The sequence below is a fragment of the Drosophila gunungcola genome, unplaced genomic scaffold (assembly GCF_025200985.1).
Source record: "Drosophila gunungcola strain Sukarami unplaced genomic scaffold, Dgunungcola_SK_2 000029F, whole genome shotgun sequence".
NCBI lineage: Eukaryota > Metazoa > Arthropoda > Insecta > Diptera > Drosophilidae > Drosophila > Drosophila gunungcola.
The window spans coordinates 78,598-97,906 of record NW_026453207.1 but is presented as its reverse complement, the minus strand read 5'-3'; the positions used below and the strand labels follow the sequence as shown (position 1 = coordinate 97,906).

The window sequence follows — 19,309 nt, the reverse complement described above, 5'->3', positions numbered from 1 at the left end:
AAATTAAACAATAAAAACATAGGACCCACTGCTCCTAATCAAAACATAGATAATTATGCACTTTAATTTGGAGAAATTACAATTTTTACATAAAAATATAATATAATTACGTGGTTTTCATAAATTTAGTAGATTACTTTTATTTAATTTCAGGAGCATTTCTTAACATAGTCCGACAAATATTTCAGCAGGTATTGGTAATCTCCAGCAAATATAGATGACATCCAACTTGTCCCGAGACTGAAAGAAAATTAAATTAAATTAAATTAAACTCAATTCCAGTAAAAACTTCCAAGAGTGAAAATTTGGTTTTTATACATGTATATTTGGATTCTATAAAAAGACTAACGTTTGGTTGTTCAGCTTGAACCCGTCCGGATAGACATTGATGGTATTCTCCACTTGGTATGGGAGATTGTCCCAATCTGATTGTCTAACGGGATGAGCATTAAACGTAATGCGCATTTATTTACACAGGAAATCCCATAAAACTAAATGCTGCATTTAAATTAAATGTGAAGATTAAATGCGACTACAATCCATTCGCCCCAAGCGTTAAAAAAATACCAATATTAATTGATACAACAGCTGGTTTCTGTATGAAAGGATGGCGCAATTTTTTATTTCTTTTACATTTAAAACCAATTTTGCGCAATAATTACTGAAAACAAGAACAAGCGCAGCAAATCCCTGTCGAAGGTCCACAATTTATTACTGCTGGATCTCTGGCCGGAAAAGATTGTGTTGGTCTTCTTAGCAAACCCGTCAAACAACGTCATCAGCTTCCCTTCCTAGTCATCCAAGTAAGGACATGCCTCGATAACATTATGAATGTCCACCTAAGAATTATAGGTCTCCGTAAACTCGCAAATATCTATAATTTTTAATTCATTTTGATTTGATTAGCGACAATTCAGAATTAAAGAAACCCAGATAAGCTGATCAAATTTTACATATGTAAGCACTATCACAACATTTCATCGCTTATGTCAGCAAATTGTCATGTCGTTATCTTTTAAGTCGCGGGGACGAAGAGCCGGAGGACGGCTATTCCACCGACGCTTCGTTGAGCAGAGTGATGCAGGAGATAAAGCCGACTGTTGGAGACGACGAATTCAGTGACGATGAGGAAGCCGACGTCACGGTAGTGAAGGGAAACGTTGCAGATGTCATTAAGACTGCTGCAGGTGAACCTCCACCACATTAAGGCAGCGTCTGCTGCTCTGCTGCCTCGCCTGGCTGACGGTGCGGCAGACCTAGTGCTGGTACAGAGCTTGGGTAGTTGGAGGCAAGGTCTCTGGACTAGGCACCAAGGAATTCAGGTTGCTACTTGACCCTAGAGGAGGTAAAATTCGAACCTGCATTTTAGCCAAAAGGCACCTTAGCATATTTCTGCTTCATAATTACAGCAACGGAGACAACACCGTAGCAAGCCTGGACTTTCCAGTGGCTACCATAAGGGTGACTTCAACGTACATGGCCTTCGAAAAGGAGGACCCCCCAGACGAGCTAGTCCGACAACTGGTCGAAGAGAGCGAGTGGCTCAACATCGGCCTGGTAATTGGCTGCGACGCAAATGCTCACCACACTCAGTGGGAAAGCCCATCAAGCAATAACAGGGGTGAGATTCTTTTTAGTTTGATCCTTGGCTCTAATCTATTCCTATGCAACAGGGGTAACGCCCCCCCTTCCCTTCCCTTTCAAACCCTTCAAATCAGCAGGACCTGATCATCTCTCTCCTGCGCACATCCAAAATGCTGGTCAACTTGCCATTAACTGGCTAAAGAAAATTTTCCGCACCTTACGTAAGATAGGAACATTGCCATCAACATGGAGGGAAACAAAGGTAGTCTTTATACCCAAAGCGGGCAAAGCCTCGCACGACGAAAGATTTCAGGCCTATAAGTCTGACATCCTTTCTACTTAAGAGTTTTGAACGACTGATTGGACTGCACATCAGGTCAGTCATGGACTCAAAACAATTATCAGCAGCACAACATGCTTACTCAAAAAGCAAGTCCACCGAATCAGCCAAATCGAAAAGTCACTCAACCACAAGGAATACGCACTAGTTGCATTCCTGGACATAGAGGGCGCTTTCAACAATGTTCTCCCTGCAGCCATAACCGAACCCCTCACTGACCTGGGTGTTGAGTTTCAAGTCGTAAATTGCTGATGAGCAGAATGGTAACCTCCACCCTTGGAACCTCAACACAAACAAGGTTCGTGAACAGTGGCCTTCGCTAATGAAACAGACAATCACAGCAAACCTCAACAAGGTTCAACATATGGCATGCTTATGCAAAAGCGGAGTCTATCGCACCACCCCCAACCAGGCGCTAAATGCTATTCTGAACCTTCCCAGCCTGGACTTAGCCGGCATAGAGCGGGCCAAGATAGCTGCGGTTCGAATGAGGGACTTAGGGTAATGGAAACCCCAAACATATGGTCATGCCAGGATACTCCAGCAAGACACAACGATCCCACCTAAAACGGATCTATTCGAACCAATTGAATACTGCCACACCCCTTTGGCAGCATTACTCCCAACCAGAGAAGACTGGGAGCAAGGTCAACCGGGCCTAAAAGAGGCAGTCAACTTTTACACTGACGGCTCTAAATTAAATAATCAAGTCGGAGGAGGAATGTACTCCGAATGTTCTTAACATCAGGAAATCCTTCCGACTTCCGGATCACTGCAGTATCTTCCAAGCGGAAGTATATGCTATAAATTAAGCTTTGTTGCTCCTAAACGATGCAAACTGTCAAATGAAATGTGTAAACATCTACAGTGATAGTCAAGCGGCTATCAGGTCGATTATCTCGACCAATACAAACTCTCAAACCATATCAAACTGCCGCAAATCTCTACATGAGATGGCTTTGCAGTTTAAAATATACCAAATATGGGTCCCGGGTCACCGAAATATTGCAGGCAATTGTATTGCAGATGAGCTGGCCAGGCTGGCCGTTCCTCTCCTACCGGACAAGGAGAACATTGGTATGCCGATGGCCACCTGCAAGCTGAACATTAAAAACAAATATAAAGAACTTGCGAGCCTAGCATGGACACATGTAATGGATTGTCGCATCTCTCGCCAGACATGGCTAATTATTAATGCGAAGAAAACTTCTGAACTTCTAAAGCTAAACCGTACCGAGTGCGGAATGCTAATACGAGTGCTTATAGGCCATTGGTTGGTCGGCACACATACAAGCAGACTGGGCGCGAGTTACCGCTGATGTCTTCCCGATGACATCACCTCCACCCATACCCCCTCGGGCATTGTCCCACTAACGGCGATGCCGTTCAACCCGGACATAGGATCGCCAACGCAGCGGTTTCTGGATGCCGGATCGTGTAAACAACTGGGTCTCGGGCATCCGGCCGAAACCGCTGACCTAGGAGATTTCGCAAACTCAACATATGTACCCCACCCGCAAACGAAGCTCTCGATTGTACTTGAAACCAAAATAAAAGTCAGTCTTAGAGTGACACTTGAAAGCATAAGTCTTTCATTCAGAAGCCTTCTCAAAACTCCACCAGGATCTTCCCGAAGCCTTCTAAACTCCACCAGCACAGTCTACACCAGCCAGATCCGGCCACAGACAATTATTGGCGCAGCCGGTTTTTAAAATGAACCAAAGATGAAATTCACCGAAATCATCATAGAAGTTACTATGTAATAGTTCGGGTAAGCCAAGGGGCAAAGTAAAATAAAATAAACCAGTGGAAATGAAAGTGCAAGCATTTTTGTGTGCCCACAAAGAAATGTGGATAATAAAGAAAATATATATATTTAAACAAAAAACTTAAAAAAAAAAAAAAATAAATAAATAAATAAATAAATCCCATCAACGATCAGAGTCAACAAGTTAGTGACGGTTAACAAAAAAATTATTTATAACAAATACCCATTTGGTGTTTATCAATTGTTGGCCAGCACAGTATGCACTGTACATAAATGTGGTTATCTCAATCTATCTAAATGTGGTTATCTAAATCAAATTATGTATCTATACGAATTGTGACCATCAATCGCTGATCGGCACAAAATGCATCGCGCATTATTATAGATATATAAAAACGACATGTTTAAAAAAAAAAATATGAATAAAAAAATTTATACACTACAAATTTTTATTATATATCTATATTAATTGTGACCATCAATCGCTGATCGGCACAAAATGCATCGCGCATTATTATAGATATATAAAAACGACATGTTTAAAAAAAATATAAATAAAAAAAATTTATACACTACAAATTTTTATTATATATCTATATCAATTGTGACCATCAATCGCTGATCGGAACAAAATGCATCGCGCATTATTATAGATATATAAAAACGACATGTTTAAAAAAATATAAATAAAAAAAATTTATACACTACAAATTTTTATTATATATCTATATTAATTGTGACCATCAATCGCTGATCGGCACAAAATGCATCTCGCATTATTATAGATATATAAAACGACATGTTTAAAAAAAAAAAAATAAAAATAAAAAAATTTATACACTACAAATTTTCATTATATATCTATGTCAATTGTGACCATCAATCGCTGATCGGCACAAAATGCATCGCGCATTATTATAGATATAAAAAACGACATGTTAAAAAAAAAAAATATTAATAAAAAAATTTATACACTACAAATTTTTATTATATAAGTTAACACCCAAAATAATACAATTTCTCAGACAGAGGAAATGAGTAAACATTGATTGCACAACAAACAGCAAAGCAATGCCCTCAATAATAGAATTTCCCAAACCGTAGAAGAGAGCATTAATTGCACAACTAACAGCAAAGCAATGCTCTCAATAAAGTTCTAACGAACTTAGCTTGCACCTTTTGGTCAGCGATCGTGGGAATGCAGAATAGCCAATTTCCAAAGTTGATCGAACTCAACTTAGTGCATACAACAAAAACTATAATTAAAATGCACTGGCCAATCACAATTAAGTTTGGCCAACGGCGACGGCGACCAAGAGCAGCAACCAATAATAGGAAAGAACGTCAGCAGAAACATCAACAGCGGCAGAGACGGCGGCAGCGATGGAGCGACGCGTAGCTATAAAAACAATTGTTTAATCTAAGTAAGTTAGTTCTTAATCCAACTCAATAAAGAAAAGTTAGATTTTTTTATATAAAAATCATAATCAATCTTTTAACTGGCGCCCGAGCAGGGACCTGATTAAAACCGCGAAAGGATAACAAGTTCCGCGTCTCGCGAAGTTCAGAAAGTAAAAAATTCTGACGTTTCGTTTCAAACCTCCGCCTAATCAGTGAGAAGTAAAAAACCAAAAATACCGAGATTCGGAAGTGCAAAAGTGCCGTTTAAAAAACGCCGCAAATTGTCACTCCTGAAAAAAAAAAAAACAGGACTTGTACCCGGTGGAATAATCAGGCCAAATTTTATCGCCGTGATCCCTATAGTATCCGTTCGAAGGGAACGTGAATTAAGGTACAGAGAAGGCCCCTTAGTAAGCTCACACTCAGGAGATATCGTTGCAGAGTGGGATAAAACGGAATCTGCCGAGCCTGTCATCACGAGAGCACGCCGAGATATGTTACTACTGTAAGAATAGTTTTAAGCAATTTATTAACAAAAACATAAAAAATATTTAATCGAAAAATATTCAAAGAAGAAAAAGTTTTACCCAAATATAAAGTGTAGAAGACATATTTTAGTGAGTTAAAAAGAAAAAAAATCCAAAATATAGGGAAAATAAAAATTCCCACACAATAATTACAAAGGTAATAAAAAATCGCACACCCTAATTCTTAGAAGACAACTTCCGAATTCTGAATAACTAAAATTAAAAAATTAAATTAAACTTTTCGCTGCTCATATATCCATACCCAAAATGACCGAACAAGATTTGGCAGACAGACTCGCGAATCTTACCGGACCCTCATCAGCCAGTTCCACACAAATAAACACACGAATCATGACCGAGAGGGACATTGAGGAAAAAATAAAAACAATCTTAGAGACAAATCTCAGTAAACTAGTAAAGGAAATACTTAATCCAAATAAAGATTTTTCCAAATATACAGACCAAACAATTAAAAGAGAATTAACGCACAATCTTAGTGAGTTAGATAAATTACCAGACATTGTTCGGACTTTTCAGGAAACAAAAGTGAATATTCATCATGGAGGAAAAGTGTCGAGAGGGTGTTAAAAATCTATGAAAACAGAATTGGTTCACCAAAATATTACGGAATTCTTTTAGCAATCCGTAACAAAATTACTGGTCAAGCGGACGCAGTATTAGAATCATATAATACACCCTTAGATTGGACAGCTATTTCAAAATGCCTAACAGCGCATTTCGCCGACAAGCGCGACTTAAAGACCTTAGAATATCAACTATATGCTCTTAACCAAGGTAACAATACTATAGATGAATATTATCAGGCAGTCTATCAACAATTATCACTAATTCTGAACCAAATTGGCAGCTTAGATGCCTCACAAGAAACTATACAATCTCTGACAGCCATGTATAGGGAAAAAGCCTTAGACACTTTTGTCAGAGGACTTAATGGAAACCTGGCACAATTGCTGGCCATTAAAGAACCACATGACTTAGGACACGCTCTACATTTATGCAGTCTGCTAGAGAATCAAAATGCTAGGAATAACCAGACACCAAAAACTCCGTATTTAGGGAGGGCACCCATGCTACCACCTAAACCTCAACAACCATATCGGATGGTAGCCGTCAAACAAAATTTCCATCCGCATCTCTACCATAACCCAAACCAATCCGGAAAACCCCTAATTACTCAAACTAACCAATTCAAATCTTATAGTCAACCTTATACAAACCAATCCGGTGTAGTAGCGTCCTATAACATACCAAAACCTCCGCCACGACCACAACCGAAACCGGTACCTACGGACGTAGATCAGTCAGTTCGATCACGTCATATAAATTATATGAACAAACCAGCAAATAATGATTATGCAGGGAAAAGACCTCTCAGCACCGCTAATGCCCCAAATAATAATAAGATGCCAAGACAGTTCCATATTCAACCAGAGACAGGAAGTAACGCGCAGCAAAATTCAGATGAAGCTTCATCAAGTTCAGAACAAGAGTATTATCAGTTGGCAGAAGAAAATAACGTTAACGAACTTCAGGAGGAATATGTATGGCAAAGCGATAACGAACAACAAGAATACATAGATATGTCAGAACTTTATTTTTTAGAATAAATCGTTCCTCACTACCTTACTTTAAAGTAACCACGGGGAACGGAAAAATTCTAAAATTCTTAATCGACACGGGCTCTAATCAAAATTATATTCAAAATCAATTAGTACCAAATCCAAAGCCAAATGAGAACACTTTTTCAGTTAGTTCAGTCGGTGGTAACAATAAAATAACACAACACGCAATACTTAAGCTCGCTAATATTTCGGATACACCCATGAAATTCTTTTTACTAGACACCCTGAAAACCTTTCATGGTATCTTGGGCAATGACACAATGAAAAGACTAGGAGCAATAATAGATGTAAAAAATGATATATTAATTCTCGGAAATAAACGCAAAATTAAAATTCATCAACTAGCGACACAAGCAGTAAATACAATTGGACCGCAAGTCAGCCATATGACCGAGTCACAAAAATCAATAATAAAACTCCTCGTACAAAGCCACAAAATCCTCTTCGCAGATCCCGATTCAAAGTTAGCATACACAACTAAAGTAGTAGGTGAGATCAGAACTTCATCAGATTCTCCAGTTTACGGAAAACATTACCCATACCCAATATCACTCAAACAAGAGGTAGAAAAACAAATAACTGAGATGCTAAGAGATGGTATTATAAGACCTTCAAGATCACCATATAATGCACCAGTCTGGGTAGTTCCGAAAAAGTCCGGCCAGTCCGAAGAAAAAAAGTACAGATTAGTAATTGATTATAGGAAACTTAATGAAGTTACTATCTCAGATCGGTATCCCATACCCGAAATTGGAGAAATTATTGCGCAGCTCGGGGACAACAAATATTTTTCGGTATTAGATCTCAAGAGCGGTTTTCATCAAATACCACTAAAAGATACAGACATAGAAAAAACAGCATTCGCGGTAAATGGCGGAAAATATGAATTTACGAGACTCCCATTCGGTTTGAAAAATTCCCCTTCCATTTTTCAAAGAGCGTTAGACGACATATTGAGAGAATACATAGGGAAAATTTGCTATGTATACGTTGATGATATTATAGTCTTTAGCAAAAACGAAGTGGAGCACGGCAAAAACTTGGAAAGAGTATTTTCAACGCTACAAAACGCAAATATGAGGGTTCAAATAGAGAAATGCCATTTTTTTAAAAACGAAGTAGACTTCTTGGGGTACACAATATCAGAAAATGGAGTAAAAACCAACATAGATAAAATAAAAGCGATTACAAAATTTCCAGTCCCAAAAACATTAAAAGATCTCCGTTCCTTTTTGGGCATGACAGGTTATTATAGGCGGTTCATAAAAGATTACGCCAAAATAGCAAAACCCCTAACCATTCTTCTAAGAGGCGAAGAAGGCCGGATATCTAAGACCAAGTCAAGCAGAACTGCTATCAACTTGAGCAAAGATGCGATTACAGCATTCGAGAAACTTAAAAATACTCTCGTCTCCAGGGAGGTTACCCTTGCCTATCCAGATTTCGGAAAAGAATTTCAATTGACTACTGACGCTTCAAGTTACGCAATAGGCGCAGTATTGGAACAAAATCATAGGCCAATAACGTTCATTTCACGCACCCTGTCAAAGACTGAAGAGAACTACGCAACTAACGAAAGAGAGATGCTCGCGATCGTTTGGGCGCTCCAAAGTTTAAGACATTATCTTTACGGGTATTCAAAAGTGGTAATATACACGGATCACCAACCCTTGAGTTTTTCGAATAGCGTAAATAACCATAACGCTAAGCTTAAACGCTGGAGAGACCTCATTGGCGAGTATAACCACGAGATCAGGTACAAGCCCGGAGTAGCTAATGTGGTAGCGGACGCGTTGTCCGGGCCCCCGCAGAAATTAACTCAATCAGCTCCTCAGCATCAGCCAATAGCGACGAAAGCTCGTCACACAACCTCATATTTTCAGTAGAAGCTCCAATTAACGTATTTAAAAACCAATTATTATTACTGACTGCCGATACAGAATCCTATAGCTTCGAAATGCCATTCCCAACATACCACAGACACATAATTAAACAAAAATCTTACACGGAAGAAAAACTTATTGCAATCTTAACTAGTAAACTTGATCCGAAGCTTATAAACGGAATCATTACATCCGAAGAGGTAATGGGAAAAATTCAAAACATTTACCCTACCTATTTTAAATCATACAAGGTAAGGTTTACTCAAAACGAAATAGACGACGTAACTTCGGAGTCCCAACAAAACGAAATAATTATCCTCGAACATAAACGAGCCCATAGAGATGCAAAAGAGAACAAATTACAAATTTTGAAGAATTATTTCTTTCCACAACTTACCAAGAAAATCCAAGCAATAGTTCAAGCCTGTCAAACTTGTAAAGAATCAAAATACGATAGACACCCCCCAAAAGGAGAAATCCAACCGACCCCTATTCCTAATTACCCAGGAGAAATAGTTCACATAGATATTTATATTACCGAAAAACATAGAGTCTTAACGGGAATTGACAAGTTTTCAAAATATGTTCAAGTAAAAATTTTAGAGTCAAGAGCATCTGAAGATATTAAAAATCCGTTGAGCGAAATGTTAATTGCTTTCGGTATGCCGAAATGGATAATAATGGACAACGAACGATCATTTGGCTCAGCAGCAATAAAGTTTATGTTAGAAGATGAACTCAAAATATCATTACACACCACCGCACCGTACGCATCGACAAATAACGGACAAATAGAAAGGTTTCATTCAACCCTATCTGAAATCATGCGGTGTCTCAAAAAAGACAACGGGAGCATATCATTTGAAGATTTAATCTTTAAAGCAGTTCAAGAATATAATAAATCGATACATTCTGTAACAAAAGAAAGACCCATAGACATATTTTTCAGAAGCACAATCTCTAGTTCAACAGAAGACATAGAAAAGAAACGAGAAGAAATAAAAAAGAAAATTAAAAATAAACAAACAGCCGACCTCGAATACCATAATCAAGGAAAAATATTACCAAAACTTTTTAAGCCAGGCGAAACTGTACATGTAAAAATAGATAAAAGATTAGGAACTAAACTTACACCGAGATACAAAACCGAGAAAGTAGCGGAAAATAGAACGACCACCATTAAAACACAAACCGGAAAAATCATACATAAAAATAATATAAGAACATAATTTTTCAGATTATTTTTACCAACATGCTTGGGAATAACTACAGTCCTCGACTATTCCAATTCACAGAACAATTCACGACTATCAGATCTTAGAAGACAAGATAAATGAGCAGCTAGAAAACAACAATAGACAAGTAGTAATTAACAGATTAATTAATCAAAAAATAAACCAACTTACTAACGCTTCTAATGCAATGTTGAAAATTACCCAGAGCTCGGAAGAAATCATAAATCAGAAAGCAAATATTTTAAAGTATAAAATTCAATTAATAAAAGAAGAAATAATTAACATAATATACGCAATTACATGGGCCAAATCTAATACAATAAATTCATTTGTACTTACAGAAACCAAAATAGTGGAAGAAATTTTTAAAAAAGAAAATAACTTATTTTTTAACATAGAAGAATTATTGGAATTTGCTCGAATCAAGTTAGCCACAAATGGCAACGACCTTATTTACATTATTAGCTTACCAACCATTGAATCAGATAATTGTAGAACTTTAAAAATTAAAGCAATAAAAAAAGCCCAAATAATCAATGATATAAAATATGAAAATTTTTTAGAATGTAAGAGACAATTATTGGCAATAATTAAACCTTGTGAATCCTATAATGATAAGACAAGTTGTAATTCCGAAAATTTGTTAGATTTAAGCAATGATACTTGCGTAAACGCTCTATTAAACCTTCGAGAACCAGAATGTAAGATGATCAACAATCAACATATACCGGATTTCGAAGAAATACTACCAGGCACCATCCTGCTAAACAACTTCAATGGACCAGTCTCACTAGATGAAAAACTTCTACAACTGCAAGGCTCTTTCATAATACAATATCGTAATTCGACGGTAACAATTGGTGAAACCATCTTCAAGTCAAAGGAAATCAACGTAGTCGAACCAGAACCTCCGTTATTCCAACTATTGGGCGAAAAGACTAAATTAGAGGAAGTTCTCTCACTACAAATGGTCAAGGAACTCAACATTAACAACACAAAAGCGCTGGAAAAATTAAGAAGCAAGGCAACCATAGAATCTTCCGTTAGCTACGGATCCGCCATCATCCTACTACTTCTTATAATAGGATCAATCACGGAACTCCTACGAAGACGTAGGTCAACGGAAAGGACACCAGTTTCCGTGCCAGAAACGCAAGAAAAGCCCACGCACTCCGGACCTGTACTCTACTACGTTGCGACCGAGGACAGTCGCGTTTAAGGAGGGAAGAGTTAACACCCAAAATAATACAATTTCTCAGACAGAGGAAATGAGTAAGCATTGATTGCACAACAAACAGCAAAGCAATGCCCTCAATAATAGAATTTCCCAAACCGTAGAAGAGAGCATTAATTGCACAACTAACAGCAAAGCAATGCTCTCAATAAAGTTCTAACGAACTTAGCTTGCACCTTTTGGTCAGCGATCGTGGGAATGCAGAATAGCCAATTTCCAAAGTTGATCGAACTCAACTTAGTGCATACAACAAAAACTATAATTAAAATGCACTGGCCAATTACAATTAAGTTTGGCCAACGGCGACGGCGACCAAGAGCAGCAACCAATAATATGAAAGAACGTCAGCAGAAACATCAACAGCGGCAGAGACGGCGGCAGCGATGGAGCGACGCGTAGCTATAAAAACAATTGTTTAATCTAAGTAAGTTAGTTCTTAATCCAACTCAATAAAGAAAAGTTAGATTTTTTATATAAAAATCATAATCAATCTTTTAACTTATATCTATATCAATTGTGACCATCAATCGCTGATCGGCACAAAATGCATCGCGCATTATTATAGATATATAAAAACGACATGTTTAAAAAAAATATAAATAAAATAAATTTAAACACTACAAATTTTTATTATATATCAATTGTGACCATCAATCGCTGATCGGCACAAAATGCATCGCGCATTTTTATAGATATGTACAACCTAAAATACTCCAAATAAAACGTACACTGAAAATTTGATTTTCGCACCCACATTAATTTCGACCATCTCTGTCTGAATCACATCGACAATTGTTACACACTTTAAATTGTCTTCGAACCTCCACATACGCACATTTGCAATATACAACCATACAAAAATATTATTCATGGCTAAGCACTCTAAATAGAGGAAGGGAGGGGGCACCACTCGCGTCGTCTGTGTTCCAGGCCTTTTGTTCTTTTGTATATTTATATAAATGAGAGCGTAAGACCGGGAACCAACGACGACTCGCTCTTTCTTCCTCCCCTATTCCCTTGTTCTTGCCATGAAACCGGATACAATTGAGCCCCACACATAAAAAAAAAACAAAAAAATAAATAAATAAACAGCTACAATGCTGCAGAAAAGAATACAAACTCGTCGATGAAATCGTTAAAAAAAAAAAAAAAAAAAAAAAACCTCTAAACTATTTACATTGTTGCCATTTCAACTATAATTTAAGAGTAAAATCAAATAACAATTTGCGAAAGACACATTCTTATTAAGATAACTACACGAGAAAATATAGATAATACGATTTTTTCACACAATTTATAATTTTACACCTCCTCTTATAAAGCACATAATATCTACCAAAACATATAATTCCAAAATTCACATATTTATCTCCTAAATCTTTAATTACGCAAATACGTATTTTCCCCACCTAATGTCAGAAAAACAATAGTAGAGAAAACTAGAACTAGACTAGGTCTCAGGAGTATTACTAGCCTACCAAATATTAGGGAAGAAGAAATTATAATCATGGATTCGGGAAACGCATCGGGTTCTAGGACCACTAGCCCCACTGATAGAGCCACTAACAATATAGGAAATGCTAGCACCATTCTAAACACTTCGTCAACCACAACCCTAAATACCACCATTTAACCCAACCGATATATTAGCCTTCGTCAAGCAATTGCCTACTTTCGAAGGGACCCCAGGTACCCTCCAGAAATTTGTTGTAAGCGTTGAGGAAATTATTATGTTAATAAGGGGAACGGACCAAACCCCGTACGGACAATTACTACTAAGAAACTTGAGAAACAAAATTATTGGAAAAGCGGACGAGACTCTGAATATCTTAGACACCAAGCTAGAATGGGACAGTATCAGGGAAAATCTGAAGCGTCTGTATGCCTGCAAAAAGACAGAACCAATACTCATCGCCGAAATTCAGAACCTTCCCGCTAGTTAGTCCCTGGGTAGATTATTTTTCGAAATCATAAGACTCCGTAGCGAACTTTTGTCACTCCCCGCAGACCCTGACCACGGTGTAAGTGCAGCATCAAAAAGAGCTCTTTATGAAGGAATTTGCCTTAACGCCTTCCTCGTCGGGCTACGGGACCCACTCAGAACGGTCATCCGAGCCCGGAATCCGACAACGATCGAGGCGGCTTACGAGTGGTGCCAAGCTGAGCAGAACTTCATTTATCAAAAACAAAACAAACTACAAAATTAAAGATTCAACTCATATCGCAATAGACCCTATCAGAGGGGTTCCTACCAGAACAACTCTGTTGGTGGAAATAACTACTCTTCCAATAATTACGGGCAAGATTATCGTGGAAATTCCTATTCCTCGGGAAACCCGTTCCGCCAAGGCCCCAACCAAAGCCAGTATCGTTTCAATAACAACAGGCAGAATAACGACAATAGAGTGGGAGGAAATAATACTGATCAAAATCGTAGCAGTACCTCACGAAGGCCTGCTCCCAATTTTAACAACATTGACGACAGCTCAAATTTTCAACAAGAAGCCTTGACCGACAAGATGAACAAGAAAACGCATGGTCTATCTCTTCCCTATATAGTTGTCACTCTATCCTATTTCCCAAAACCACTAAAATTCCTCATCGACACTGTTTCCACTTATTCTTTTGTAGACCCAAACCTTATTCCGCAAGATGCCATACAAAAATTAGAAAATTATGTCCGAATCACAACAGTCCTGGAAAGTTATTCGCTGACCTTAAGGGCTGTACTACCCATACCAATAGAATTTAAAGAACATGGAGAAATTCAGTTACTACTTTTCAAATTCCACCCATACTTTGATGGTCTTCTTGGAATGGATTTCCTAACAGACCGAAAAGTAAAGATTAATATTGAGGAACTTAAAATAGAAACCCCATTCACCACAATCAACATTATTACAGAAGTTAATAGAGGAACAGATGAACTTTTTATCCAGCCCCAAAGTAAAACCATTTTCAAACTACCAGTAAATCTAATGGAAGGTGACTTTCTCTGTAATTCACTAGAGATAGACAGCAATCTTTCTGTTTCCGGGGTCTTTACACAGCCTCATACCTTCTTTGAAATAACTAACAATTCCGGGACTGGACAGATCCTATGCCTCGACCAACCATTGAAGGTACAACCATATAACAAAGAATATTACGACCAAATAAACGGGGTAACACTCAATCCAAGCTACCAACAAATAAGGGGCAATCTTAGCGAACAAATTTTAATGGACCATCTAACGGACGAGAAAAAACAAGGGTTGGTTAAAATTTGCAAAAAATTTCAAGATCTTTTCTATGACGACGCGACACCTCTCACATTTTCCAACACAGTCAAGCACCCTATCCCGACCACCGACAACATACCAATACATGTCAAAACGTACAGATATCCATATATACATAAGGAGGAGGTCCGAAAACAAATATCCAAAATGCTTGAACAAAATATTATAAAAAACAGCCACTCCCCTTGGGGCGCCCCCGTGTAGAAAGTTCCAAAAAAAATCTGACTCCCCCGAACAAAAGAAGTGCAGATTGGTAATAGATTTCAGGAAACTGAACGAAAAAACCATCTCCGACAGGTACCCGATCCCCAATATTAACGACATTCTTGACAACATCGGTAGGGCCAAATATTTTTCCACTTTAGATTTGGCCAGCGGGTTTCATCAAATCCAGATGGACCCCAGAGACATGGCCAAAACAGCCTTCTTGGTGGAAAACGGACATTACGAATGCCCTTCGGACTGAAAAACGCCCCAGCTACCTTCCAAAGGGTAATGGATAATGTACTAGGCGAATTAATAGGAGACATCTGCTTAGTCTATCTTGACGACATCATTATATTCTCTGCCTCTCGTAAACTCTGTATTTCAGATATTACGCCAAGCAAATCTAAAAATTCAAATTACCAAGTCGAATTTCTTGAGAAAAGAAATCGATTTTTTGGGACACGTAATAACACAGGATGGTATCAAACCAAACCCAGACAAAATAGCAGCGGTGAAAAATTTCCCTTGCCCAAATAAAATCCTTTTTAGGATTATTGCATTATTATAGGAAGTTTATAAAAGACTTTGCTAGAATAACGAAACCCATTTTTCGCCAGCTTAATGGTGGTAAATCCGTCATTATAGATGCAGAATTTATAGAGGCGTTTGAAATTTGCAAAACTCTTCTAACAAACAACCCGATCTTGCAACACCCAAACTTCCAAAAACCATTTTCTCTCACCACGGACGCAAGTAACTTCGCCATTGGTGCCGTTCTCTCCCAGGGCCCTGACAGACCAATTTGTTTCGCGAGTAGTATGGTTAAGGGCCAAAACCCGAAGCTCCTTCGTTGGAATCTTACCCTCTCTGAGTACGATTACGATATTGTCTACAAAAAAGGCTCACAAAACGTCATTGCCGATGCTTGAGTAGAATTGAGCCAAACATACTTGCCAACGACGGCGACCGTACCGTTTCACCTAGTATCCCATTAGCCCAAAGGCACTTAACACATTCAACACACAAGTTATATTCGAAATCAGCCAGACCCCCTCATTTGTAACGAGCAATCCATCTAAAAATAAAACACGGACACGTATAACGGAACCATCTTATACCTTAGAAGGAATCACAGATATTTTAAAACCAATTTTAACACCAAACAAGACCTTGGCAGTTCACTCACTCGACGAAATTTTCGATATAATTCAAAAAGCTTACACCAAATATTTCGCAGACTCCGGTTTGTATAAGATTTACAGATGTCTCATTCTTTTACACGAGCCTATCAACCCGAACGAAATTAACTGCCTAATAAAAACTCATCATTCTAACAACAATCATAATATACATACATACATATATACATACTCGTGGCATCGTCAATCCTGATTACAACTGTGGCTTAGACCACCAGGATCTTCCCGAAGCCTCCTAAACTCCACCAGCACAGTCTACACCAGCCAGATCCGGCCACAGACGATAACTCGCGCCCCAAAACGATTTCTGCAGGGTCGAGGAGGAGGAGGAAACGGTGGAACACCTGTTCTGTTCCTGCCCGACCCTATGCAGATTTAGAGTGTACCACTTAGGGAATCCATTCATGGGAGATGGGAGCAATGCTAGGTCAGCTGCGGAAAGAGCAGCAGACAATAATATAGGAAAGGGGACACAGATCCACACGGTATCATAATGGACCTTCTAGGTCTAAACGTGTCAATATTTTGAAAGCTGCTCAAACCTAACCTAACCTAAGGGAATTTAATCTTCGGCTTGCCGAAGTTAGCTTCATTTCTTGTTTAAAAATAAATTATGGTCTTAAGGTCAAGGTCTAAAGCTTTGGTCAGTAATATTGTTGACTAGGTGGGAAGTGTGGTCAGTACGACGGAGATTAAACACGTAACGGACGATTGAATTACAAGCAACAGTTCATTTTTGCGTAGCTTGAATGTCGCAATGCCCAAAAATCTCAACACCGTAAAATAAGGTGGGAACTAGAATTGTTTTGGCCACTAGAAGCTGACTTTGCAAGTTGAAAGATGTCTCGGAAGCCCATTTGTTCCCAGCTTTGGAAATATGTTTGCTCCATGTTAACGTGTTATTAAAGAGATACCGGCAGATTCTTCATATCTGATTGGGCTTCTGCCAATTATTAAATTCAAGAGTTGCGTAGTGTCGAAGGGTTTTTTGTAAATAACTATACACTTGCTTTTGTTGAGGTTTAGACATAGTCCGTTTTCAATGGCCCAGTTATTCATTTTGAAAATCAGGGTATCACACTGTCATTTACTTGACATAAAGGCTTACTATTTTTTGAGGGGTGTCTTTATCTCTATGAAACCCTTTTCGAATCACTTTTTCCTGCTTTTATTTTATTTTATTGCTATGGATTAGTGGCCAAATGGTTATCTGAACTTTTTAGTAATAGCTTATATCAACTCTGTGTTAAAATTGCTGCCTGGGCGAGCTTTAACATTCGAAGACCCTTTTCTTTTGCCAGTGTCGAAGGCTTTGTTATGATCGAGTAGAGCCAAAAACGAAACCCAATTTTTATATAGCCTTGATCGAATGTCCTCAACTACATTAGTAATGGCACTAGTACAACTCCTCTTTTTTCTGAAACCAGCTCGCTGGAACGAAATTGTTGTCCATAAGGGTTGTATCTGTGCCGCCAGTGTATTTTCAAACAATTTTGACAAAAAGCAATTAGGGATATGGGTTTAAACTTGCTTTTGACTTTTCGGCATAGGGTCTTTTTTAGCGTACTTCCATGCGTGCTGCTGTATTCATAATGTGTGTAATATGGGTAAGAAGTAAAGGTAAAAACAATTAAATTAATTTTGTGGTGATGCCATCCAGGCCTTCAGCGTTTGACTTCACTTTAAATCAACATTCAAGGACATCACATTGGCTACCACACATAAAACTAAATCGGGTACATCAAATTGCACAAGCTTCCAGTACAGATCGTTAAGTTAACGCCACGTTTTTTTAATTGATAGATTTTGAAATTTAGAACGTTATCAAGCGTCTGCGCGTATTCTATTAAAAAAATAGGTTTTATGTCGCGTCCACTTATTGTAGGATGCGACACGGATCGCTGCTTCTTTTAATGCTGAGGGTAAAACAGTGATTTTTCTTTGGATGGATAGTTTTTTCTTATTAATACACATTTGTTATACAGGTAATCAATATTGTTGTTATTCAATATTCAATTGATGCTCGATATTGGGAGACATATATATGAACGTCCAATCACATTATATTCTACTTTCAGTTCAGTGTAGTGATCAAATTTAGAACCCGATCGGAACACACTATTTATATATCATGAGATCTACAACCTCAAAGGCATCCGACAATACGGCAAACGTGGTAGAACGACATCACTAAAGTCTACAATGATTTGTGCCTCAGAACTGGACTCTTGATCCTTATGTTGATTCTGAATCTCCTCCGGATGTAGAAGCGATCTGTGCATTGTGGCATTGATGGACTTCAATGCGAAATTCTATACAATCATACACTTAGATCAACTCTAGCCACTAGGTTTCCGAAGGTACATGGTCATGTATTCACCTGGCAATGGTGAGGCGCCTAATTAGTGGTGGAAATCTTGGTGGTGTGTTTGTTGTAGATGTTATTGATCTTTGGGGATCGATTTCTAGTAAAAGCTCTTCGCAAACGAATAATCTAATTAACTAGTAACTATTGGAAAAAGTAACGACGAGCGACGTTTTAATACGTTTTCTTATTTCTATAATCTTTTTAGATTGAGCGGTGTCTGCTAATTACTCTTAGTATTTTCTTTAAAATTTGTAACATACGAGGACGTGTGATGGCCGTGTCGGATCTTTAGTTTTGTTTTCGTGGTATTATGCTATTAAAATAAGAATTAACATGAAATGCTGACTTACTTGGAATTATATTTTTACTTAGAATTTCTTATGAATGCCACTCGTTGCTTTTTATTCCTCTCTTCGCATTCCTTTCTTTATATGAGTTTCTGTATGGTAGTGTTGCGTTGAGCCTAACGGAGGTCCGTTATGTGCAGTCTCGGTGTGACATGGTGCGAGTAAAAGAGACGGCCATATGGTATTTGGCAAAGTATGTGAACAAGAGGATGTTGACCAATTTGGGCTGTATAAAAGGGAGTTCTGATGGATAGAACATACAGTCTCGATCGAGGTGCGGTTACGGTTAATG

The 19,309-nt window shown here is 38.1% G+C and overlaps 1 pseudogene; it reads left to right on the top strand.

The window, feature by feature from the left end:
• The first annotated feature begins 1,078 nt into the window (after nt 1–1,078).
• LOC128263944 (uncharacterized) lies at nt 1,079–16,796 on the top strand (annotated as a pseudogene).
• The last annotated feature ends 2,513 nt before the right edge of the window (nt 16,797–19,309 follow it).